At 42.2% G+C, this 26616-nt stretch overlaps 1 protein-coding gene across 5 annotated transcripts in view; it reads left to right on the forward strand.

Annotated features, from left to right (window-relative positions):
* Positions 1 to 26616, forward strand: part of PTPN3 (protein tyrosine phosphatase, non-receptor type 3) — a 306004-nt gene that overhangs the window by 40204 nt on the left and 239184 nt on the right. The window contains exon 1 of one of the 5 annotated variants that reach the window (XM_014521926.2): positions 19671 to 19736. The exons of the other annotated variants lie outside the window; for them this stretch is intronic. The gene's annotated coding sequence lies outside the window, so the exon portion shown is untranslated. Of the gene's footprint in view, positions 1 to 19670; positions 19737 to 26616 lie in introns of those variants that run through there. 5 annotated transcript variants of the gene reach the window in all.

Genomic DNA, 26616 nt, shown 5'->3' on the forward strand with positions numbered 1-26616 from the left:
TCATTTTTCTAAATAGATATAGCAGTTACATAGGACATTTGAAATAAAAATTCCATCAGCGCACCATGGGAGAAATATTCACAATTTCCATCTAGTCAGCAAATGGGGAGGGAAAATCTGAACTAATACAAACCTAGAAAGGCAAGGCTGGCAGAAGCCTGCAACATTTGAGCTATAAAATCACCAGTGGCTTTCCATGCTCAGAACTGTCAACAGCAGTCAGAACAGGCTGAGATTTATGTTGTTTTATTAACATTTGTTTCCTGTAAAAATGTTCTAGGTATTTCCTAGTGGCATGTTAAGAGGCATTATTATCTGGTTTCAAGCTTGTTTTCTGGTAGTGTGCTTATCAGATTTATTGATCTATAGTTCTAATAATTCTCACTCCCTACAACATTCCCCAGAAGTTTCCAATGAGCTGACACATTAAAGGAACTCTCTAGGTTCTATAAAAAGAATACTTCTCAGTTGATCAGATTAGTTCATCTTCACTTTGCTTTTAACAATTCGACTAAATGCAACTGGGACAGAGGGAGACCACACCTAATTTGCTACATAAAAATATATGTGTTGTCATTTCCACTCCATCAAACCCATTTAAACAGGTCAGCAACCATATTAACATAATACAAAGTTATATGTGATACAGCCTGCTCATATAATGGTAATCAGATACCACTGGAGAGCTCTGTTGTGCCAAAAACTACATATAGAACAAGTTTCCCCCCCTTTTCCAACTCTTATTCAGGTTCTAAAATTCTATTGACATTGAAGTTATTACTTTCTCAAGTAATGAAGGATAATTGCCAAACAGAACACTTTAAGATAATATTAGCTTTAGAAGTAGGTAACTAGTCATCTAAAATGCTATAATTGGGACCAGATCTTGCTTATGGAATACTTAGCAGACACTAGAAATAGTACAAATGACTTTCACACAGTTTTACTTCTGCTCCCTGACTTTATGGAGGGGACTTCAAAGAAGGGCATCACATTAAAAAAAAACCCACCTCTCCTTTGAGATTGCATAGCACTAATAATAGCAATTTAAAAGATCTGTTTCTGAACTTCTTTCTCAACAGTTGAAGCAGCATTACCTGTGCTATGTAACTTCTACCAGTTTAATGTAAAAATATATTAAAGTAGTTTTTCTTTTACATGTTCTTCAAAACAATTCTGAGATGTTTTTAAAATGGGACTATAACTCAGATTGCTTTAGCTTTTAGGCTTCACCATCTTCTGTTAACTGGAGGGTTGTGCCTTTTCAGCAAAGAAAATCTGTACCAAAACTCCTGGCACTTTTGGGAAGACTTGATTTATGCTACTAACTCTTAGGAAAAGATTTACCTCCTACGATATTTTAGAAGTACTTGTTTCCCACACAGCCAGCACCTACTTTGGCTCTGATTAACATTAAGAAAGCAATCTGGGTTTTGGTCTTTAGGCTAATTTTATTCCATTTTTACAAATCCTATCCTAACTGTCATCAAATTTGAAAGCCAATGATTTCCAGTGCACCCATTTCCAATGTCATTTTTTTAAAACAGGTTATACCATCTCCTAAAATCTAAGATGAAGACTCAATTGTGTGGATACCTTTAAGTGTGTTTATGTGTAAGTTGCTAGATTTGTCCAGGGATTTCTGAAGGGAACAGCAGAACAGAACACTGCTCTCTGAATAAACAAGCTTTATTGTGCCATAAGCTTAACTCCTTAGTCTTTTGAGAACAACACGTGGTACCAGGAGTGGGGTATGAAGAAAGACAAAGAAATGGAGCATTTCAGAATTCCAGAGGAATTAAAGCTGTCCAGCAATGCAGCAGAGAACTGGAAGAAATTTAGGCAGAGCTTCACCATATATATGACAGCCAGTGGAGCTACAGAGAGGGAATATTCACTCAAGGTAGCTATTTTTTTTTTTTCAAAATAGCAGTTCCAGAAGCTCTGTTTCTCTACAGTAGCCTGCAACTATTAGAAGCAGAACAGAAAAGCTATGGCACAATAATAAAAAGTTTAAGGAATATTGTATACTCAAACAAAATGAAACCTTTGAATGATATAATTTCCACATGAGACAGCAGAAAGAATGAGAGTTTGTCAAAGACCCAAGACTGCTAAGTCAGATATGCAACTTTGGAGACCTAAGGGTCCATGATCAGAGACCAAATAGTATTGGTATAAGGGATACAAGCCTCAGGAAAAGACTGCTAGAGAATCCTAAGTTTAATTTGGAAAAGGCAGTTAGAATGTGCTAAGCAGCTGAGATAACAAATGCTAGGCTGCAGAAGCTGGAGGAAAAGGCAGAACAAGCTGAACTAGACAGGATTACAAGACTGCAGAAACCTAAGGCAACACACAATACGGAAAGGAGGGCCTTACTATGAAGCAGGCAAGCAGACGCCAGAGAATTGCTTCAAGAAACAAGGGTCAGTGGCAGATGCTGTGGGGGTTACCTCAAACCCATGCAATGCCCTGCATTTGGTAAGCACTGCAACAAAAGCAAAAGAGTTAATAACTTTGCAAGAGTTTGCAGAAAAGAGCAAGGTGCAACGCACAAGAATCAGCAGATGCATGCTCTATGCAACAAGGAAGAGGAAGAATTCCTCATTGGCACAATGCAAGAAGTTAGTTCTTCTGAGGATTAGACAGTCATCCCGGACACCAATGGACTAATGGTATACAGGATCGCAGGTCAATGTAATACCAGAATACATTATTAAAAAAATGAAAAATAAACCTGCGTGCTATGAGAATAAAAAAGTGAGACAGAGCATATAATTGGAAAATTATTGCAACCAAGGGTATCTGTGCGATGCATGTTAGACACAAAGGTAATATAGTCAAAAATCAGTTTGTAACAGTCCCAGGAAAGCTAGTGCCAATTATTGGGTTGCGAACATGTAAGACTCTGGCTTTGATTAAGAGAATGGATGATAATGAGGGACTAGAAAGCAAGAACATAGAAGAAGAGTTTTCTGATGTGTGTTTCAAGGCATAGGGAAATTGACAATTGTGTACAAGATAGAATTAACAGAACCAAATACTCCTACCATACATGCTCCAAGAAATGTTGCCCTTATACTAAGGGAGAAACTAAAAAAGGAATTAGATTAGTTAACATAGACATAATAGAAAAAGTAGATCAACCAACTGCTTGGGTTCATTCACTGGTCATAATAGTAAAAAAAAGATGGATCCTTGAGATTGTGTCTAGATCCTAAGTAAATGAACAGGTACATCAAAAGGGAGCATTCTCCCATTCCCACCAGGGAAGAGGTTTTTGGCAACATGGCAGAAGCTAAATATTTCTCCACTTCGGATGCCTGTTCTTGGCTTTGGCAAGTTCCCCTAGAAAAGAATAGTAGTAAATTATGTACCTTCATTACGCCCTTAGTATTGCTTTCGTAGGCTTCCTTGTCTGTGTTCTGCATCTGAAGTATTTCAAAGAAAGGTACAACAATTTTTTGAAGGTTTTTATTGAACTATGGTTTATATTGATGATATATTAGTTTGGGGAAATGCTATGGAAGAACATGACAAGGCTAAGAAAGGCACTAGAAAGAGTTCACAGAACAGACCTGAAACTGAACAAACAAAAATGCAAATTCAGGATCAAAGAAATAACATATCTGGGAGAAAAACACTCTGAGAAAGGGATGCAAATTGATCCTACAAGGGTTAAAGCTATTACGAACATGCCACCCTTTACAGATAAGGGAGGAGTGCAAAGATTACTGGGAATTATAAATTTTGTTGGGAAATATCTACCTAATTTAGAAGAGCAGACCAAACACCTTAGATCACTCCTACAAAAGAATGCTCAGTGAATATGAGAACATAAGCATGAAGCTGAATTAAAAAACTTGAAGGGAAAAATAATGAAAGCTCTGGTACTAAAATACTATGACCCTAAAAGACCCATTAAATTGTCAACAGATGCTTCTAAAGAAGGCATTGGAGCAGATTTGCTTCAGTAACATGGAGATAGCTAGAGACCAGTAGCATATGCATCTAGGGCACTCTCTAAGTCAGAGTGTCTATATGCACAAATTGAGGAAGAAAGTTTAGCTCTGGTATATAGCTGTAAGAAATTTCATATATTCATCTATGGGAAGCTTGTCATAGCTGAAACTGATCATAAACCTTTGGTAACTATACCAAAGAAAGGGTTATCAGACATGCCACCCAAATTACAGAGACTTTTCTTTCAACTGCAAATGTATAATCTACACATCCAGTACATGCCAGGAAAACATCTACTTATTGCAGATACGCTGTCCAGAGCATATGACACAAAGGAAAATGATAGAATTCCAGACTCAGACATAGTACACATTAATATCATTAGAAGAGTGATTCCTTCCACAGATAAATGTGGGCACTAACTGTAGAAGCTACTGTTCAGGACACCACATTGCAAAAAGTGATAACAGCTATTTGTGCCGGTTGGACTGGAAAACATATACCTAGCCCCTATTCTCAGTTCAAGCTGTCAGTACTGGATGGCATTTTGTTCAAAGGCTCACAACTTGTTGTTCCAGCAGTGCTGAAGAAAGACATGCTGAACAGAATACATATGGGGCATCCAGCCACTGAAAAATGCAAAAGGAGAGCAAGGAGTGCTCTATATTGGCCCAACATAAATAATGACATTGTACAAGCCTTTACAGCATCTTCTATGTGCCTAAAGTACAGATCCATTCAAAGAAAAGAGTTCATGATGCTCATGGAGGAGCTCGTAGCTCCCTGGTATCAAGTGGGCATTCACTTATTCATACACGCAGGAAAAAAATATGTATTAATGTTGGACTATTATTCTCACTATCCTGAAGTTGAATTGCTCAAAAGTATAACAGCAAACCATGTCATAACTCACATCAAATCAATTTTTGCTAGACACGAGATTCCACAAATTGTGAGAACAGACAACGGACCTCAGTTCAACTGCCTTGAGTTTAAAGAATGTGCAAACAAATATGGATTCTGTCACAACACTCCAAGTCCTAAATACCCTCAATCCAATGGACTGGTGGAAAATGGAGTACAAATAGTGAAGAAATTGTTAAAAAAAATAGATGGAAAAACCCTCTGGGCAGCAGTTCTTAGCTGGTAAAGAGCCTTAGCTCCCCTGTGAGGCTGTGATGATGCAAATTACCCTAGACAGAGGCGACACATAGGGGGTGCATGTGGGTGCACATGCACCCCCTGGAAAAAGGCACTCACCGCCACTGTGCTTCTACCACCATGCTCTCGCCACCACCAGTGCAACCATGCTTTCCCAGCCGCTGGGGGCACGCGCTGTTCATGACACTAGACAAAGACAAAGGAGCAGGATCTCAGGTTTCAGGTGGTCAAAGTTGTTTCCTTCTTGGGAAAATATGAAGATTTAATTTAAAAAATATTGAATATTAGCCAATTTTTAAAAATGAAATCTTCATATTTTCCCAAGCAGGAAACAACTTTGACCGCCTGAATCCCGCTCCTGCCTTGTCTAAGGTAATTTGCATCATCACAGCCTCATAGGAGAGCTGAGACTCTTTACCAGCTAAGAACTGCTGCCCAGAGGGTTTTTCCATCTATTGACTCCTCTATGAAATCCTATGAAATATGAAGTTTCATTTCTACCCAGGAGAACTTTTACAATCTTTTCTCTGATGCCTGATAAAGGGTGTTTGTGCCTGAAAGCGTGCAATTAAAGAACTTTTTTGCAAAAATCTTACTGGTCTAATAAATGATATCACGTCTGTCCATGAGCCCTGATGTAAGTTGCTACATTTGCCCCGGGGGACGGAACAGCAGAACAGTAGTCAGAGCACTGCTATCTGAATAAACAAGTTTTATCATTCCATAAGCTTAACTCCTTGGTCTTTTGAGAACAACACAGCAATTTTAAAATGCTCAGAGAACATACCTTTCAACCAACTATGTCATAAAGTGCATCTGGGTTGACAATGATTTTACTTCCTGAGTTTCCTTCCTCTTCCTCTTGCCCTCTCTCTTCCTCCCCTGATACACAGTCTGACAGAGTTACAGTATGTTGTTGGCTGACATAAAGAAGCTGTAAGGGAGTGGGCGAGAGTGTAACTTACAGGATATGCAAGCATAAAATATGGGGAAGCTGTTGTTGGATAGTTGATGCAATGGTTACGCTACACTAAGCCGTAGGCTTGCAGATACTCACACATAGGCTTAAAACTCTTAGACATGTTACAGGGTGTTTTTGGTATTTTGGGCATTGGTTTTTTGTAGTTGTGAGTGAGAGTTAGAAATGCCAGTTTGGGGGATTCCTTCAATTTATGATTGTGCGTGAATTCAGGGGACTGGGTTTGAAGGCCTATGTTATTATGTGGCTTCAAGGCATACAATTAAACACTTGTATGTATGCAGTTCAGAAGTATATATTTTTCCTCTTTAATATCCATTTCACTACAAAGGTATTGCTTTGGCTCTAAAAGAAGGGTTCTTATTCTTTTTCCTGTATGTAATACAAAAAGAAAACAATAAAGAATACTTGAATGCTTGAGCTAGTGATTCTCAGTCCATACCAAAATCTTTTCCTTGCTGCAAATTTTCATGAACAATTTTTCTTCCTATCATGTTACATTTCACTCCTTCAAGAAGATATTTTGGTCAAATGCAGAGTATTGTGTTCTGCTTGACAGAGCAAAAAGGAATTAAAAAATTATTCCATTCTTATAATTACAAGGCATATTTGTGAAAATGGCAAAATGATGGCGCATGATTATCTTGTGATGAATGTTTTTCAGGTCAGATTTGCTCACATTCTAAGTAAAAATACATTTGCCCCTCAATTGTCAGTTCTGCAAACTTTCTGGGCTCTTCATGAGAGGCTTACAAAAATATATGTAGCATATCTTTGTGCTTCCCTTACTATTTTTCCTAGACTTTTTAACTGCAAATTTGTCCTCATGCAATCATCTGTTACAATGATTTTGGATGTGATGTTAGAGTAATACTGTCTATACAAAAAGAGTAATATTGCAGCACGTGATACTTTCAGGACAAGAACTAAGATCCTGCATTGAGTCTGGTCCTGTATAGATAATTACAGTTGCATTCTGTGGTTAATATGCCTACAGATCACTTCTGTGTATTAAATATTTCTGCTAGCAGTCTTCTACAATAAGTTGGACTTCAGCATTGATATATACTGTGAAAAATTATGAGCATGTAAAAGCAGATAAGTTGAAGAGTCTGCATAAGCAGTATCTAATATTTTCACTCCTTCTCTTGAGTATGTGGATAGTGTGTCAGAAATATATCTTCCAGATTGCACCGGGGGGGTTAGATACTTCACAGAGTACCCCAGTTACTGGAACGTAGATAATGTAGATAATATGGAGCATAACTAAAAAGGATCTCTAGCTAGGCTAATTAATTCCACAGAAGCACAATACAACTTACAAAGGCTGTATAAAACTGTCTGCCATAAGTCCCCAAAGATTCCCAGAGGCATGTGACTTGCAGGAAATGTCTGCTTGCTGTTAGAAATGGTCATATAAATTACTGCAGGCAGTTAGTGAGCGTTTGATTGCTCACTTCATGACTTGTGTATCTTTCCTATTACTTGGAGTTGCTCATCCAGAATCCAATGGTAGTTGGACAAAAAGATTATTTGATATCTAGTCTGAAATCAACATCATCACTAGGGATGAATTTGACTCAACATATTCATTTAAAATGCCCTGATGTTTGAAGCAACTTTCTTAACACGGACAGGGGATAAAGTAGCCAAAGCTGCACAGAATTTCCCTGTTGTGTTATGAAAAGTAAACAAATACTGGGAATACTTCATGTGCGTCTAACTGTGAGGTATGTGATTTAAAGAACTGTTGTTACATACTCCTGTATTAGGTATTATACAGCAAAAATCTGGTTATCCACAAAAACTGGCTAATTCACAATTGGGGCTACAAGATTTTCTTTGAACCATCTTCTTTGTGCCAGGGTTTGGTGCACAGATGGCATAAAACAGTGCAAAATTCACAGACTTCCATGATACATTCAATCAGTTTGTGTTAAGCTAAGACTGAATGTCAGCTGCAGCTCTGATTTATTGCTTGGATGGGGAGTGGGCTCAGGCTAAGGTATGCTGCAGTCATTCACGTGACTGCTATTCATGTAGGTATGCCCAGGAGCATAGCCACTAAGTACTTGGGGGCCCGAGGGCCTTGGACCCCCCTGGGAAGAGGGCTGTTAGGGCCCAAACCTAAGGAAAATTATCCAATATTTCTATATTATTTTATGTTGTAAAAGATGGATTCAGTTATGTTGAGTGTGCTGGATGTAAAGTGACATGATGACTGAGGCCCTGAGCTATTACCAGGGATCCAGGTTTTCTGGTCACTGTGGAAAAAATGTGGATTTTCTCCTTTAAAGGAGATAAACACAGGGAACCATGGGTTTTCTCTTGCAGCCTGGCAGATTTCCAGCCTGTAAGGGCTGCTTGAGGCTGCAGGGAGTGGGGAGCGCAACTGGAGGTAGGGGGCACTACGTGCATGTGTGTGAATGCATGCACATGGCAGCCAACCAGCAGTGGGGAGCAGTTCATGCAACTCCCTCCAGGTAATTCTATGGGAGTGGCGGGGGAGAGGGCACAGATGATGCATTGGAGGGTGAGGTGGGCATAGGTGACACAGCAGAGAGGAATGAGGGGCAAGGTGATGTGGCGGGGAGGACATGCCCCCCAAGATTTCTGCATCCACAGAGGGACATAGGGTGCAGGGCTGCAGCTGGGCTGGACCAGCTCCAGGCAGGAGCCACTTCTGTGGCCCAGCAGCTGGGACCCAGCATGGTAGGAAGTGCCACACCACCATGGCTGTGAAGATGAGGTATGGCAGCAGCAGAAGTGGCAGTGTGTAGTTGTGCCACCGCTGCTGCTGGACAGGCAGGAGGGACCTCATCCTGATGGCCATGGTGGCTTGGCACTCCCTCCTGTGCCGGGTCTTGCCTGCTAGGCTGTGGAGGCGGCTCCTGCCCAGAACTGGTCCAGCCTGGCTGCAACCCCTTGGCCTTGTGAGCACAGAAATCTCAGGGGGCACATGCCCCCACCCCTCTGTACATTGCCAATGCCCATTCCCACCCCTTTGCCTGTGCCCACCCCACCCCTTCCATCACACAACCACCCCATTCCTCACGTGGGGGGGAGGGGCAGGGGGCACATGTCCATCATCTTAAATCCCACCAGCAAAAATAAACATCAATGCCTATGCCCAGAAGCAAGCAGTAGGTCCTTGTCTAATTACAAGAGAAACTCAATTTACTTCCAAGGAATAATGTATGCGAGTAAGAGTTTGCAGGACAGGACTCTGAATGGTTGTTAAATACTGCATACTTTTTGTGGTTTCTCATCAGTAAATTCTGGCCAGAGCTTCCATAGGGAGTAATCATCTTACTTATTTTTGAGAACCAGGTAATTGTTTAAATTTATCTTCATATTCTTTCAGTGTGTTTCTTGCCATGGGTTCTTTAACAAGAAAGGAAAAAGAGGAAATGGGTTTCTGCCACTAGTGATTAATTTGAGGTATTGTTTCACTTCTTCAAATGAAGCTAAAGCTGCACACAAATCCTTTGAAGTGGCAATGAGGCTATCACCCAGTCTTGTATGTAGGTTTTGCAAAGCTTTCTCGCAGCCACTTATCTTTTCTAGCAAGCACAAAGTTTTTTGTTTTTATCGGGTTATATGAATTACTTCCTTCCTCCAACACAATCTCTGACTGAAGTCAGAATGATCTCCAAAGAATAAAGATCTACAGAAAGGGCATTTGCAATACAGGCCTTGGGTTTGTGCTTTAAAAAGGGCTTGAAAGAACCACCTGCTTCTTTGATTGTATTGTTTAGGATGCAGCAGGCACGGTAATTGTTTTTTTGTTTCTACTTTTCCTGTTTGATTGTGTTTTGTTCACTGTTTGATGCAAGACTTACAAGAACTCTTAAATGTTGCTTACTCAACCTAAGAACTGGTTTTAAAATCATGTTTTGATTGGAGACATCTTTTATTGGACCAGCTGTATAATTGGGAGAGATGCTGGACAAGCTTTTGGGCACAAAACTCCTTTGGGTATGGGAACATACCAGCTATGGTGTAAGCTAAATACCAAGTAGAACAGTTGCTGTTGTTTAACTCCATTATGTAAATGAATATAGTCCCTCTAAAAAAAACTAAGTGGGCAGTAAACCCTGTGGAGCAAAACAAAGCTATCAAAAATAGCAACAGAGCATGTAAAACCAGTTGAAATAAATAAACCTAATTATGTAAAAGAGTAAGAGCATTCAAGATAGAAGAGGGTCATTACTATTTGTGCAGCACTAAAATCATGACTTTTTTGTATGGGAAAGCAGTTTGAGGATATCATCAGAGGTGTTAAACATGTATTATTTTTCCCTGCTTGAAAGACTGTAGAGTTCATTTTAGCAAGGAAACCTACCCTTATAGAGAAAGAGATGAGAGTCATCACAATAAAGTATTTCAAAATGTTCTCAACTATTTCTAGGCCATGCACTCTGTAGCGTATTTGTTGTATATTATACTTAGTGTGTGCACAGATATACAAGATGTCATGTTGTGATATCCATGTTTTCTGGCTTATTGACTTCTCCTGTTGAGTAATGTGGCACCCATAATAGTTCTAATAAACTTTTTATACTATGCTATCATATATGGATCCAGTACAAGTAGCTACTAGCTGCAAACTTTCAAATCTGAAAGTGTTTTATAGTCTGCTTCTAGTTTTCACCAAGCAAAATGCCCACTCAGTTCAATAAAGGCATTGTTAAATTAAACATACTGTGTAGAAAAATGTTAATATTGATGAAGCTGGAACAGTCATGCGATACAGAAATAATGAATGCATTTATCTAAACTAGTGTATTTGAATTAAATAGAAAGCCATCAGATGGATGAGTCATCTTGTTGCAAACATATTTCTTGGCATCTATAATAAAAGCGGCTTCCTTCATCTTTTATTGACATTTTGTCTGAAAGTGGAGAAAATAAGGAAGAACTATAAAACCGATCCCTTCAGCTTTAGTGCCTTTTATCTCAGTTAGATTCTTGTTTGACAATAAAGCTTACTACAGTAGAGAAATATATTTAAACTGGGATGATTCAAGTGTCCGATGGCTCTGCTGGAATTATTGTTAGAGAAATGTTTTACATAATGTACATATAATGTATGCACATATTGGAGGGAGGTGACATGGAAGGATTTGATGCAGTGGGAATGGGGTAAGGGGTGCAGAATACACTGCCATTGAGACAAGAGAAGGGAGATGCTGCTGTAAGAGGTGGTTGCTGAGCAGACAATATGGTGTTTAATGGTACCATGGTTAAGTGGGGAGGCAGGTGGTGGGTTTTAAAGTAGGTCCAGGAGATGCTGAGGGGTGGGCAAAATATGACCCACGAGCTGGATTCAGCCCGCCAAATGATTGTATCTAGCCCACAGCTGCCCACTCCATGCTCCACATGTGGCTGAGCCTTGCACACTCCCGCCAGGACAGCCCGCATTGTGCTCCTACCTGCACGCACCCCGTGCCTGCCAATGACACCACCCCAGCCCCGGCCAGCATGCACAGCTTCCCGGTGGGACTGCTTCTGCAGCCACCCAGGTACTGCTCAGTTCCCCCAGACTCCAGTGCTCATGCTGGGCTGGCAGAGTGGGTAGAAGGCAGCCAGCAGCTGGAGCTCGAGCCCCACACACTGGGGCAGGAGCTGCCTAGCTGTGGCTTCCCCACCCCGACCTGGCTGAGCATATGGTGCCCACCACATGTCCCCGTGGCTTCCCAGTGCTACCTGCTGCCTGGAGTGGCCCAGTAGGAGCAGGAGGAGGAGGAACTGCTGGAGGTGGGGGGAGCCAAGCAGTATCCAGGTGGCTCCAGCAGCAGTGGCAGCAGCCCTGGCAGGAAGCTGTGTGCACTGGCCAGTTCTGGGGCCAGGGAAATGCTATTGGTGGGCATGGGCTGGAGGTGGGTGGGAGTGCAGTGTGGGCTGCCCCAGGCAGGAGTGGGCAGGGCTCAGCCCCATGCAGAACACTACAGAGGCAGCCCCAGGCTGAATGAGCAGTGGGCAGACCACACCTGCACCTGCACTACCTTGCCCAGGTGAGCTCTGCGGTACATGCTCCCTGCCCTCCCTCCCGTTCTCCCCCCACCCCCAGCTGGCTCCTGGGATGTAGTGAATAGACAGCCCCCCACAAACGTGTGCACACCCACCCCTTCATGCACACTACACATCCCCCCTCCCATACACACTATACAAGAGTAAAACTTTATTTTGAGCTATTATGCAATCCTCTCTATATATACTACTCAAAAATAAATAAATCAGGATAAAAATTATTTTTTGAAATAAAATTAAAATATTTTATAGTAGATGTCATGGAAGGACTACCAAGACTCATCCGACCCTCTGACTACTACCCCATGCTGGTTATCCATGTGGGCAGCAATGATACTTCCAAGGGTGACACTGAGCAGCTCAAGAGTGACTACAGGGCTCTGGGTGCAAGAATGAAAGGGACACGAGACACTACTGTGCATTCTTTACTGTGCATGTATTTAGTATTTGTATTAGCAACTACTAAATTAATGCATTGTAACTGGGGTTACTGTGCAGTAGTGCTGGCAAACATCTCTTAGGTGATGCTACCGTGCAGTAGCCTAATAATACTGCACAGTAGCATATTAGCACTGTTCATGCAGTGATGCACTACTACCCAGTATTTTTTGGCTAATGAGCAGTTAACATCTTATGTAGACACACCCACGTGGAGCACAGGTGGTGTTCTCAATCCTCCTGGTCAAGGGGAAGGGTCCTGATAGGAGCGGACGCAGCCTGAAGATCAATGCATGGCTGTGCAGGTGGCGTTGCCAGCAGGGGCTCAGCATCTTTGACCATGGGATGTCTTCCCAAAAAGAAGGATTACTAGGAAGAGATGGGATTCATCTGAGAAGAGAGGGAAGAGCATCTGCGCAGATAGGCTTACTAACCTAATGAGGAAGGTTTTAAACTAGGTTTACCAGGGAATGGAGACCAAAGCCCTGAGGTAAGTGGGGAAGCAGGAGACCTGGAAGAAACACAAGGAGTAGAGGGCAAGAGGGGAGGCCTCCTCATTCTTCCTGAGAAATCAGGGAAATTAGCTAGTTACCTTAGGTGCCTGTACACAAATGCACGGAGCCTGGGAAACAAGCAGGAAGAATTGGAAGTCCTTGCACAGTCACCAAACTATGATGTGACTGGAATAACAGAGACCTAGTAGGATAGTTCGCATGACTGGAGCACTGTCATGGATGGGTACACACTGTTCAGGAAGGACAGGCAGGGGAGAAGAGGAGGAGGAGTTGTGCTGTATATAAAAGGGCTGTATGATTGCTCAGAGCTCCAGTATGAAACTGGAGACAGGCCTCTTGAAGGTCTCTCGGTTAGGGTCAGAGGGAAGAACAACAAGGGTGTTGTTGTGGTGGAGGTCTGCTATAGACCACCAGAACAGGAGGATGAAGTAGATGAGACTTTCGTCAGACAACTAACAGAAGTTTCCAGATCACAGGCCCTGGTTCTCATGGGGTAGTTCAGTCACCCTGACATCTGCTAGGAGGGCAATACAGCAGTGCATAGGCAATCTTGGAAGTTTTTGGAGAGTGTTGGAAACAACTTCCTGGTGCAAATGTTGGAATGGCCAACTAGAGGCTGTGTTCTTCTTGACCTGCTGATCATAAACAGGGAAGAATTGGTAGGGGTGGTGGGAGATTTAGAAGTAGATGGCAAGTTGGGCAGCAGCAACCATGAGATAATTGAGTTCAGGATCCTGACAAAAGGATGAAAGGAGAGCAGCAGAGTGTGGACCCTGGACTTCAGGAAAGCAGACTTTGACTCCATTTCTAAGCACTTGGAGGAAAAGTGATCAGGAACAGTCAGCATGGATTCACTAAGGGCAAGTCATGCCTAACCAACCTGATTGCCTTCTATGATGAGATATCTGGCTCTGTGGATGCGGGGAAAGCAGTGGACATGATATAAATTGACTCTAGCAAGACTTTTGATACTGTCTCCCACAGCATTCTTGCAAGCAAGCTGAGGAAGTATGGGTTGGATGAATGGACTGTAAGGTGGATAGAAAGCTGACTGAATCATCGGGCTCAACAGGTAGTGATCAATGGTTTGAAGTCTAGTTGGCAGCCAGTATCAAGTGGAGTACCCCAGGGGTCAGTTGTGTGGCTGGTTTTGTTCCATATCTTTATTAGCAATCTGGAAGATGGGATGGATTGCACTCTAAGCAAGTTCACGGACGGCACCAGGCTGGGTCATGTAGTAGATATGCTGGAGGGTAGGGCTAGGATTCAGAGTGACCTAGAAAAATTGGAGGATTGGGCCGAAAAGCAATCTCATGAGGTTCAACAAGGACAAGTACAGAGTCCTATACAGGCTTGGGATCAACTGACTATGCAGCAGCTCTGCAGAAAAGGATCTGGGGGCTACAGTGGACAATAAGATGGATATGAGTCAGCAATGTGCCCTTGTTGTAAAGAAGGCTAACAGCATACAGCCAGCATTGCCAGCAGATCGAGGGAAGTAATTATTCTCCTCTATTTAACACTGGTGAGGCCACATCAGGAGTAATGTGCCCAGTTTCGGGCTTCCCACTGCAGAAAGGATGTAGACAAATCGGAGAGAGTCTGACAGAGGGCAATGAAAATGGTTATGGAGCTAGGGGATATGACTTATGAGGACAAGCTGAGGGAACTGGGTGTATTTAGTCTAGAGAAGAGAAGACTGAAGTGGGATTTAATAGCAGCCTTCAACTACCTGAAGTGTGGTTCCTAAGAGGATGGAACTAGACAGTTTTCAGGGGTGACAGATGACAGAACAAGGAGCAATGGTTTCAAGTTGCAGCGATGGTGTTTAGGTTGGATATTAGGGAAAATTTTTCACTAGGAAGGTGGTGAAGCACTGGAACAGGTTTCCTAGAGAGGTGGTAGAATCCCCATCCTTGGATCATTCTGACACTGGGCTAGACAAAGCCTTGGCTGGGATGATCTAGTTGGGGATGGTCCTGCTTTGAGTAGGGGGTTGGACTAGATGACCTCCTGAGGTCCCTTCCAACCATAATTTTCTAAGATTCTCTAATTCTATGTTAGATTTTTAGTATATTATTTGGTTTTTTTAATCTATAATTTATTAAAATGATATCTTCTGAAAGATTTTAAATGTGCAGCCCTTGATAGCTCACCAAAACTCATTAAGTGGCCTGGCAGATGAAATAATTGCCCACCCCTGGGCTTGGTAGGACTATGGTGGCTGCACTGTTAATGCAAAGACCAGGCCTACTTAGCATGATTAAGTGTTCAGCAAAATGAACATAAGGGACTGACCTTTAAGGATAGCATGGGGATACAAAATATTTATGTTAATTATGTGTATTAAGAAGATATGGAAACAAGGACTGTTTATTTTGGTTTTGTATATCTACTTTGTATACAATGTGGGAACAGGGAACTCTGTGTGTTGAATCATGGATGGGATGGAATAGGCTGGATGTATAGGGTTGTGAGAAGGGCATCAGATGGGAAATGGGAAATGTAAGTTAGACGGGTATTGTGGTTTCTTTATGATTGTATCACCCAGAATGTGAAAGACTTTGATTTGGTAGTTAAGTATGGTTTGGTAATCATGAGCTCTTAAATTTATGTTGTGGTGTATGTTTGATACTTTTGTATTTAAAAAAAAGGCATAAATGTATATATGTTGGGAGTATGAAGTATGCTTGTACCTATATATTCCAGTGTGTAAGATATACCTATGTATCTGGTGAGCCCCCAAAAAGGGTAAAATTCTTGGAAAAAGTTTTTGCCATAAACTTGAATGAATTTTGAAGAAGAATGTCTTGCATTCAAAAGCTTGTCTAACTCTATCCCAACTATGTAGTCTGTCCAGTAAAAGATATCACCCAAAGAATTCCTGGTCTCTCAAATGAATTTTGGTCAGCTTTTATTACAATGGTTTCCGTATTTTTTTATAACATACCTTTGATGTGTAAGATACACTCTAGTTTTAGCCCTCCTATTTTGAGAAAAGACACATACACTGAAAAGGATGATATGCATGTTGCTGATAATTGGGCACAAAAACTTTTTTGGCATAATAAGGCATAAAGTGAAGTGTTTATTATTGTCACACTTTTACATCCATTCAAAATAAAAATAAATGTGCCCAAGTCATATTCGAATGAACCTCAGTATGTATGTAACTATCTATTGGGATATTTATTTATTTATTTATTTATTAAATTTATAGGCTGCCTTTCCCATCAAGGGAAGCTTATAGAAAGAGAACAAAATAGCTTATAAGACAAGAAAACAAAAAACAAGTAGATGAAATATCCATTGTGTGTGTAACATATGGCAGATGTAGGGGTATTTCTCAATAGATACAGATATATTTTGGTAATATTAAGAGTATATACACACATACAGTTTCTATCCCTGAATTACCTCTGTATCTATAAATATAACATTTTCTTTTCTTTTGCTGATTCGCTTAATAAAATACCAGTTTATATGTGGTATTTCTTCACGAGATATTCTTTTCTGGCTTATTAACAAAGCCTGTTCTGATATTTTCAAACAGCAACAACAATAAATTGCCTGAAGCTCTCTTTCTGAGTGAATGCACAGTACAACATCATCAGCATACTGGGGCTCAGTGATTGAGGTTGGGGTGGTCTTGGTTTTGACTTGTACTCAGCTGAGGCTAAACAGCTTACCATCCATTCGGTAGTTTCGCTCCACTCCAGCTGGAAGCTTGTTGGTGGTCAGATGTAACATTGTGGCATGAAATATTGAGAAAAGTGTTGAAGCAATAATGCAGCATTGCTTAAGTTCCATTTTAATCTCAAAGGGATCTGTGATAGATCCATTACTGAGAACCACCGCTCACACACCATCATTGAGCACGCAGAGAATGGTGACAACTTTCAGTGGGCATCTGTACTTCAGAAGGATCCTCCATAACACTTCTCAGCTGACAGAGTTGAAAGCTTTTGTGAGGTCAAACATAAACTTTCTGAGCAGTGCTAAGCTGCGGGGTCATCATGGCTTGAAATGCTGTTGACTCTGCTGGGGCCCAGCCCAATAAACTATGTGGTAAATCATGAACCTTTGGCTCTGGATCAATGCCATGCTTTGTTTATACTGCATATATTAGGTGCCAAAGTGCTGCTCAATGTGTGGTTATGGAGTACCTGTGCTAAAACTTGCAGTAGTTTTAAAAAAGGTAACATGCATCAGTTCTGGATTAATTCATTGTATGGGTACTGTGTGCAAATTGCTACAGCCATGTTTAATTTCAAGGTTATTGCTTTCAAATTTGCTTCACACTTCTTTGTGCTCAGGCAGAGCAGGGGCTGACAGTAAGGATTGGGGGAAGAGGCTGCCAGGGGAAAAAGTTAAGGGGAAGCAGAGAGAAAAGGGGCTACTTGACCCTCCAGATTTATTTTCCTTGCTGGAGCATTGGGAGGGGGGTGCAAATTCAAGGCAAACCTCCAATAATTAGTTTATATGCATGGAAAATTATAACAAATGTACAAGTTTTCCATATATGGAATCTCATTACCCAGGGGTCATCTTATAATAAAGGCTATTCAAGCAAATGTGGTAAATTCTTTCTGCTGCTGTGTTGAAGAATTCTCTTTCAACTAATACACTGGGGATAGAGCATTCACCAATGATGTCAGAGACCTATGCTCATTTCTCTTATCTACTTGAAGGTATTTACCCATGTGTACTCTAGCCCCCAGTCTATCCTGTGGGGCAGATAGGATTGCTTTTTCTTGGAGCTGTACTATTTTGAATGGAGTTATGAAATTCAGCACTAGTGAGGCCTTACTTGGTGTACTGCAGTGGTCACCAACCAGTGGATCTCAGTCCACCAGTAGATCTTGGAGCCTCTTGTGGTAGATCTTGGAGCCTCTTGGAGTTGATCTGAGGCTGGGGTAGGAGGCTGAGTGCCTGCATGCATGCAGATATGCACCCCAGCTCAGCAGGTCAGTCCGTGGGGGAGGGAAGGGGCAGGTGCCAGATCAAGGACCCTGAAGTGAGGGACAGTGCTGCAGAGGCAGGAGCAGGGGTAAGTTGAGTGGGGCCCTGGCCGGGTGGGACTTACCTGCTGTGGAGGCGTGCCCCCAAATAATTTTTTCTTCCTCTGCCTCGATCTGCTCCTCACATCCCACACCACAGACTTACCTGCTGGGCAAGGTGGGGGAGGGTGGCGGCGGCACATAGTAGATCTTGGGTTGCTTTTAAATGCCAAAAGTGATCTCCTACTTAAAAAGATTGGAGACCACTGGTGTACTGTGTCCTGTTTTCAATGCCATGCTTCAAGAAAGAGGTGGACACACGGGAATGATTCCAGAAGAGAGCAACAAAAATTATTAAAAGCCTGGAAGCATGGCTTACAAGTAGGGTTCTCCAGAATTCACACCAGAAATGCGTGATGCAAAGGCTTCTTTAATCTTGGAGCTTCCCTCACATTCCTCCCCTAGTGCTGACTGGCGGAGGGGCCCTGTCACTCACCATTTGCTTCCTGTGCTCGATAGCTTGGAGGCAAAAACTGTGTCATATTTGAAACCAGGTGCTGGCAGGAGCGGTCAATGACAGGGCCCCTCCACCAATCAGCATTGGGTGGGGGGGTGTGAATAGGGTAAACTTCAAGATTAAAGAAGCCACCACGCTGCATACTTCTGGCATGAATTCCAGAGATCCCTACTTATGAGGAAAGGCTGAAAAACTAGGACTATTTGGTCTGGAAAAAAGAAAAAAGGAGGAAGATTTGATAAATTCTTCAAATGCCTCAATAAGGCACCTTATAAGGTGGGTGGAGATAGCTTTTTTTCTGTGGCTGGAGGAGACGGGACTAGGAGTGACCACTTCACACTGCAGCCAAAGAAATTAGGGTGGAGATTAAGAAGAACTTTCTGACTATAAGGGCAGTTAAGCATGAGAACAGCCGATTTAGAGAAATTGTGGAATCTCCATCCCTGAACATTTTCAAGAGCAAGTTAGACAGATGCTTGGCTGCTATGATTTAGTTAGGGATGATCCTGTCTTGAGCTGGGGGCTGAACTAGATGACCACATGACCTACTTTTTTGATCCTAGTATTAATTGAGAAAGCAAGATGCCTTATCCTAGTAGAACAACATCTTCTGTCTCAGATACTACCAAACCATTCAACTCCAGAAACTCCAGTGCCCTGACCAAAAAAAACAGATGTACAAAAATCTACTCAGAAAACATTTGCATGGGTAGTGCAACATTTGTATAGGTACTGAGACAGTTTTGTTCACCTCTACTCATAAGAACATTTTTATGTTGCTTGATTACTTGAGAGACTGCTCAATATACTACTTCAATAAAACAAGAACCCCTAACCACTTCCAGTGCTCTTCAGGTGGAAACTTCTCATAAGACTATCACTCACTATTCTAACTTAATATCGGCACCAGGGGTTAATGTGGCTCAGTGCTTTGCCTGCAACTAAACTCAGAAATGTACCCCTCCTGCTGCACAGAAGATAGGCTTTCTCTGGCAGCTGTAAATGAGTGTTAAGAGATAAATTACACAAGCCCCAGGCACAGAAAGGATTTCAGTCTACAAGATGTTTGACTGTATTAGGGTGCACTGGAAGGACACAAGATTAAAAAACCAAGTACAAGCCGGATCAAGGTAATTCTTTATACTCTCCCATTATAACTAATATTTCCTTAGGAGTTCAGTGGTTACATTTTTGTAGTCATTTGTCTAAATGTATAGTAATTCTCTTATTTTTGCATGCCTTCGTTGTAGTAATTTAAAATAAATTCATCTTCTGAACCTGGGTATCCCAGGGTGAATTGGACAGTATTTCTTCTGATAAAACTGTTTCAGTTCTCAAGGACTATGCTTTTTTCCTGCCTCTGGTCCCTGAAAATAATATCAGAGGAAAAGCAAATATTCTGGTGTGGCAGGGAGTGGGCCTTTTGTAAAAGAGAACTAAACCCACAGAAATTGTCTTGACACAAAGTATAGGTTAGCTGGTTAGTTAGTGAGAGGTTGAGAAACCCATGACAGAGAGTATAAAAAATGGTTAGTAGGTGGCAGAGAGCATAAAATATCCTTGTCTGTATGCCCCATCAAAAATAGGTATTCATATTTTTTTATTAATTTCATGTTAATAGGATACAAATCTAGGAACTCAGGATGCAAGTAATTTATAATAGATTTGCACTTGCCCTTTAAGCAGACTAAGAAGGACAATACAGCAGCTAGGGCTTTAGCTTAGGCCTTATGAGACCTTGGTTCATTTGCCTGATCTATCACAGATCTCCTGTGTATTCCTAGGCATGCCATTTATGATGAGACTCAAAATAAGGAATGTTGATACCCCAGAAGTAATCAGAAAATTATTCTCAGCTGCTGTCTCCCTTGGCATGTACCTCATCTCCACAGGCACCACAGTTGTTGTTGTTTTTTTTAACTTTAAAGCTTTGCTTCTTTGTAAGTGAATAAGTACTTCAGTATTAACAGGACTGAGTTCCTGCCTAAAAACTAGAAGTCCCTTGCCTGTTTCCCCTGTGAGGTTTGATTAGGTAAGCATGCTCTGACAATGCCTACTGCAGGCATAGTAACTCAGGCTTCCCTAAAATGTAGATGGCTGGAGGAGGAGGAAGTGCCCCATTTTGTACAATAGTCTAGTGGTAAGACATTCAGTCAGAACATGTAAAAGATAAGCTGATGTCCCTCCTCTCGCCCTGTGGGGATTCAAGCCCACATTTTTCAAGAGATCAGTATAACTACCAGGCCATTGGGTATTCTGAGGTGAGGGCATTGACGCTGGTCTGCTGTGCTGAAAAGAATTGAAGAGTCATTAGTGGGAGAGAGCAAGAACACATATTTCCTCAAGGGGGCAGAGAATTTGACTGCAGACGTAAGTAGTTCAAATCTGGATGCCCCCTTAGGACAAGTCCAGACAAGCACAGTTGTGCAGCAAGGCTTCAGTGTGACCTGGACCCAGGTGCTTTCCCAGGGAAGTTTGCAGGGACATGGGGGGGGGGGAGGATATGGGTGTGGGATGTGTGGGGGACAGGGTTATGGGTGTACAGTGTACAGTGAGGGTGGGGGGGTTTATGGGTGTGGGCGGGAGGTTGTGGGGGGACTTGAGCGGGGGCTGCCACATGTCTGCCCCCCCCAACTGTCCCCTATAGCAGCAGCCAGCTGGGCTATTGCGGCCATGGTCTGACTGCATGCACAACCCTGCTGGGTGCAGTGCTGCCTGACGTGGACTCTGTGCTGAATGAACCTGGCTTGGCCAGGGGCCCAGCCCACCCCACTAGTGCATGGTTTTCTCGGTCCTGTCCAAAGCTGTACGTTAGCAGGCCAGGCTGGGTTGGGTCCCTTCTGCTTGTACACACACCCCCTGGGTGAGGCAGCACCACGCCACCACAAGGTTGTGCCTGCATGGCTCTGATGGCCCAGCTGGCTGCTGCTGCCACCGCTGCAGGGGGAGAGTGGGGTGGGCAGGCATGTGGTGGCTCCCCCTCAAGCCCCACAACAAACCCATCCACAAATCCCACACCCCCCACACACACCCCACATTCCCCTCCACTCCCCACATCCCCACACAACCCACACCCCCACCCACGAACCCCCTGACACACCCACTCCCCTTCCAACCCACCTGCAAACCCCACATCCCCTCCACATCTCACACCCTGCATGCTCAGCTGCCAGACAGGATGGGAGCTGCTGGCGGGAGCTGTGGCTGCAGGGGCAGCTGTCCTCACATCCTGGTTAGCAAAGGGGTCAGGGGGAGCTCAGGTATCTCTTTGATAAAAAAAACAAAAGCAAACACCAAAGCATATAGATATTTAGAAATCGTTTTATTATGATGATAAAGGCACTGGTAGGCTTCCAAATTGCTTTACAGTTGTAAATATAGTAATAAAACATTGGCCAACTGATCGATCTCTCTGTCTCTCTCTGTCTCTCTCTCTCCCTCTGTCTCTGTCTCTCTCTCTGTATATAGTGGTCTTTTGTTTTAATTGTAGAAGAACATGGAGTTTGGAGTATTTTAAAGGGTGAATTTGGGCTTTTTATCATAGATTTTGCAGTTTTTAAATAGGGAGCATGAGAATTCCTGCTAGTGAGGCAAGTGGCAGGACTCAAGCAAAGGAGCTTGCTCAGGGCTGGGACACGGGACCCAGCTGGAGATGGCTGACTTTGACAGTTCAAAGCATGCAACCACAATGAGAACATCTTCCAGGTGATAGCTACCCAGAAGGCAGGGCGGGAGCACACATGACAGCAGTGCTGCACGAAGGCCAACTGTGCAGCCACAGCCCAATGCCAGCTGGCCCAGAGGTGCATGTGGTTCTGCTGCAGTGCCCATGCCACAGCCCATGTGGCTGGGCAGTCACCATCCAGGTCTGGCAGGCGTGCAGACATGGGGCTGCAGGTCCAAGGGGGTGGATGCTGTCGCAGGTGGCAGCAGGTCACAGCCAGGCAGCAGCCCCCACTGCCAGACTGCTGAAATGGGTAGAGGGTGCAGGGTCCACTTTGTGTCAGGGCTGCTGCAGCAGTCTAGCTGGCATAGGCCTCAGAAGCTCCTGAGAGGAAGTAGCCTTGATCATCTTGCCAGGGCAGCTTTTTATACTGCTTAGGCCAGCAGAGGGCAGTTTTTATACTGCTGGGGCCAGCGCACACAACTCCCCAGCAGAAATTTGTGCTGCTCTTATTTGAGCTGCTGCAAGTGCACATGCCTGCATGTGTGGATGTGCCCAGTGAATTTCATGGCCCATTGTACTGCCCGTAGAGCTTGGAACATATTTGGTATTATGCTGATGTCTTCTATCCCATTATTACAATACAGTTTTGTTTTCTGAGACGTCTTTATTGGTTATTAAAATAATGCTATGTATAATACAAAAGAAAAATGAACAGTGGGTAAACAGTGGGTAAAAATTTACAAATCCCAGCCTGCTGCTCCCCCCAGTGATTCTCAGGGGCCTTGTTAAGGGATCTTATTTGACTTGAACATCTGTTTTCCTTTCAATTAGCAAAAAGAATCACATGGGATTATTTATTTTGGGATTGATAAAATGTTCAAGCAAACCCATTTCAGCCATGTCATCATGCTATGGGCAGGTGCTGAGCTGATATAAATTAGACTTGAGATAATGTAGCATCATCTAAGGCTCATGTTAACTACTCATCATCTAAGGATTTGCTTGGCTATTTTTAAAAAATGGAACACTACACTTTATAAAGATCAACCTCTTTGTACAACCAAAGGGCAAATGATTTTGATCAAAGATTTTGACCTGCAAATACTCAGTTTCTTGTTATTCCTTAAACTTTTCAAGCATCATTCCTATGACTTCATGAGAACTCCCTAAATTGAATTTATTATGGAGTCATTCATAGTTACCCAGTGTATCAAAATGAATTGAAATTTATTTTTGTTTCTGCTTCAAAATTTTAATAAACTACAAATGTCATTCTCATTCATGTTTTATTGTAAAGATGGATGATATTTTGTGGAATAATTTACTAAAAACTGTTGTTTGGGGATGATCAAAACTATTTATTATTCAGGTGGAATTTGCCAATACTTTGGCATAAAGGGGAATATTCAGCAATTTCAATATTCTGTTTCAAAGTGACCTAAATAATAAAAGTGGTTATCCCCAAAAGAAAATTAAATGCTGTATTTCAGGTCAAATGAAACATTTTGGCCAATTCAACTGATTTTTCTCTTCATTTTGCCAAGAAAGAAAAACGAGAGAGAAAAATCTGAACAAGTATTTTTCTTGGATTGGCGCAAAACCAAACTTGTAACTCCATTTTTTTCAGTTTGGCCACTAAACTGAAAAAAAATCTATTATTTACCCAGTTCTACATTTATTTAATTTAACATGAAAATTTAAAGCCAGGACTTGGACTGATGGATAATTGTACAGAATGCTGTACCACTTTGTTAAAATTAAGTAATTAGCTTAACAAATTGGAACAGAAAAGAAGGGAGATCTCCTTTCTAAATGTTTATACTGTAACCTGCCGTTGAAGCATTAAAACTGCTGCAATAGTAGAGGTGTGACCATAAATATTCATGACAGTATTTTGTGTCCTTGAATTTAAGAAAAGCTACAGGTACCTACATTCTAAAACATTCTTAATAAAACTGAGCAAAATAGGCTCTAGTCCATATTTGCACAGATACCAGAAGGCTACTTGTTTCAGTTGAGCAGATGCAACCTGTTTTAAGCCTAGAGGGTTTCAGATATAAAACTTTTCTAAACATACTTGAATAGCTGGTCCACTTCATTCCCTCCTCTAAGAAAGTAATGGAATGGAGTAAAGTGATATTGCTCTAATTGCTCCCAACTGTTAGGAGAAAAGTAACATCCCCTGCATTTGCCTCTGTACCTATTTGCCTCTGTGCCATACCTGTACACATGCCTGTGCCTTTGAGCAAAGGGTAATTCAGGACTGTCCAGCCCCCAGGCTCCTGGTTCAGGCACCACTTTCCCCATGGCTCTTCTACTGCTGCTGGAGTCTCCAGGGCTCATCCTCCCACCTGCAGCTTCTGCTGCCTGCCCCTGGAGGTGGAGGTAAGGAAGCTTATGGCCAAGAAGCTCAGGGGAATCTGGGAGTGCCAGTGCAGTGCAACAGTGGTATTGACAGCCGCATGGCATGGTGCAGGGGGGGTGGTGTCAGGTCCTCATCAGCGCAGTACAACGTGGAAGGGAGATGTCCACATGGTGAAGCATGCAGCTCAGGAGGCATGTGGCCTATATGGTGTGTGACTGGGGGACCTGTGGTCTCCAGCCACTGAGAAGTTAGACAGCCCTGATTTAAGTAAATGCTATACAACAGCCTCATGCATTTGTGCCAGGAAGACAGAGTTTAGGCCACCTGAAAACCTTAATTTTTTAGTTTATGATCTGCAACTTTAATGTTCTTTTAATAGTTTGCTTTATCATGTAATTACTTAAAAATGGAGATCTTTGGTCATTTATAACCATTTTTTTCCTGTGAATTTGAGTAAATGGGACTAGAATTTGGAGCCAGACCTGATAAGAGACTGAGGTGCCTAAAATGTGACTGGACTGGAATTTATGCATCCAGATCCAAAATTGCAGCCCTGAAAAGCCTTGCTGAGTTCTATCAAAGATTAGACTTGGGTACTTACCTTCAGGAATGGGTTCAGAGTGGTGTTGGTGGCTTACTGCTTAAAAAGATGACTGCTTGGTATCCTATTATGAAACAACTAAGCCCCCACATGTACTGTACAGAAACTCAAGGTGCCTGACACTGATTCTGGATTCCACTCCAGGGCCTCAAGGTTAGGCATTGCAGCACCTAACTTTTAAACATGTAAGTCGTTCATTGGCTGTGACCCTTGGTGTAGGTCACTGGAATGCAGGAGCTGGGCGTTCATGATATAATGATAGAACTTGAATCCAGCTGTGCGCCAGCTAGGCCCTATGTGCTGGTGCAATATGGTGCACAGGGCCGTATTATCTGGCCTGTGAGCCTCTCCATGGGTCTAAAAATTTGGCAGCAGGGGAGCGGCAATTTACACTAGCACTGCTCCCTCGCCACCAAATTTGCTGACCTGTGGCAAGCTCTGAAGGCTCTATGCAAGCTCTGGCCCACATGTCAGAGGTTGAGCCCCTCTGGATTAGTCACAAGCAAACCCTCTCATGGTGCCTAACTGCTGAACAGTGACATTGTTTGACCTCAGTGGAGCTTTAAAGTTATAGAAAGTTAAATGTTAAATTCAGAATCCTCTGATTTTCCCTCCATTCTCTGCCCAAATCAAACTGCCCCAATCTATGTTTTAAAATATCAGTCTGAAAATCAATTAGTCAAGTGGAGTTGTTGCCTTTATGATCCCCAGACTCCAGACCTAATTCTTTATCCCTCTTTCCCTTAGGTACTTTATACCCCTGCATGCTACTAGAGCTGAACAAGACAATAAATGTGAAAATGCTACAGCATCTGTATATTCCATTAACAATCCCTTAAAAGAAATGTGGCTAAAGTTTTATGCTTTGCATTAATTGTGACCTTCAGAAAGGAGCTGTTCTGTTACTAATCTCATGAAGTTGTTTAATATTTTTTTTATCTTTTGATAAAACATTAACTTACATGGTAGCATTTTTCCCTGATCTCAGGGCCTCTTACTGATAGCACATATAAGCAGCCCCACTGTTTATTCCCATTCATGTAGTATGTCAAATAACATAGAAATAGTAGTGTCATTGACTGGTATAACATACCATCTGTTGGATGCATTTCTTTATTTCAACAAGCAGTGATAACAGCGTGCACTGTACAAAGATATAAGAACACAGAGCAGTGCTATGAGAATACTAATCAACAAATAGGAAGTTAAAAGAAAACCAAAGATACATTACATCAAATGACTGCATAGCAATAAAAGAAGAGCCCTATCCAATTCCTATTTAAGTGAATGAGTTTTTCCTTTGCTGCAAATCAATGAAGGACAGAAAACACTGTAGCTGGCTTTGATTTGTCATACACTTAAATAGAAATCCAAATG

Source organism: Alligator sinensis, unplaced genomic scaffold (assembly GCF_000455745.1).
Source record: "Alligator sinensis unplaced genomic scaffold, ASM45574v1 scaffold823_1, whole genome shotgun sequence".
In the NCBI taxonomy this organism is placed as follows: Eukaryota; Metazoa; Chordata; order Crocodylia; family Alligatoridae; genus Alligator; species Alligator sinensis.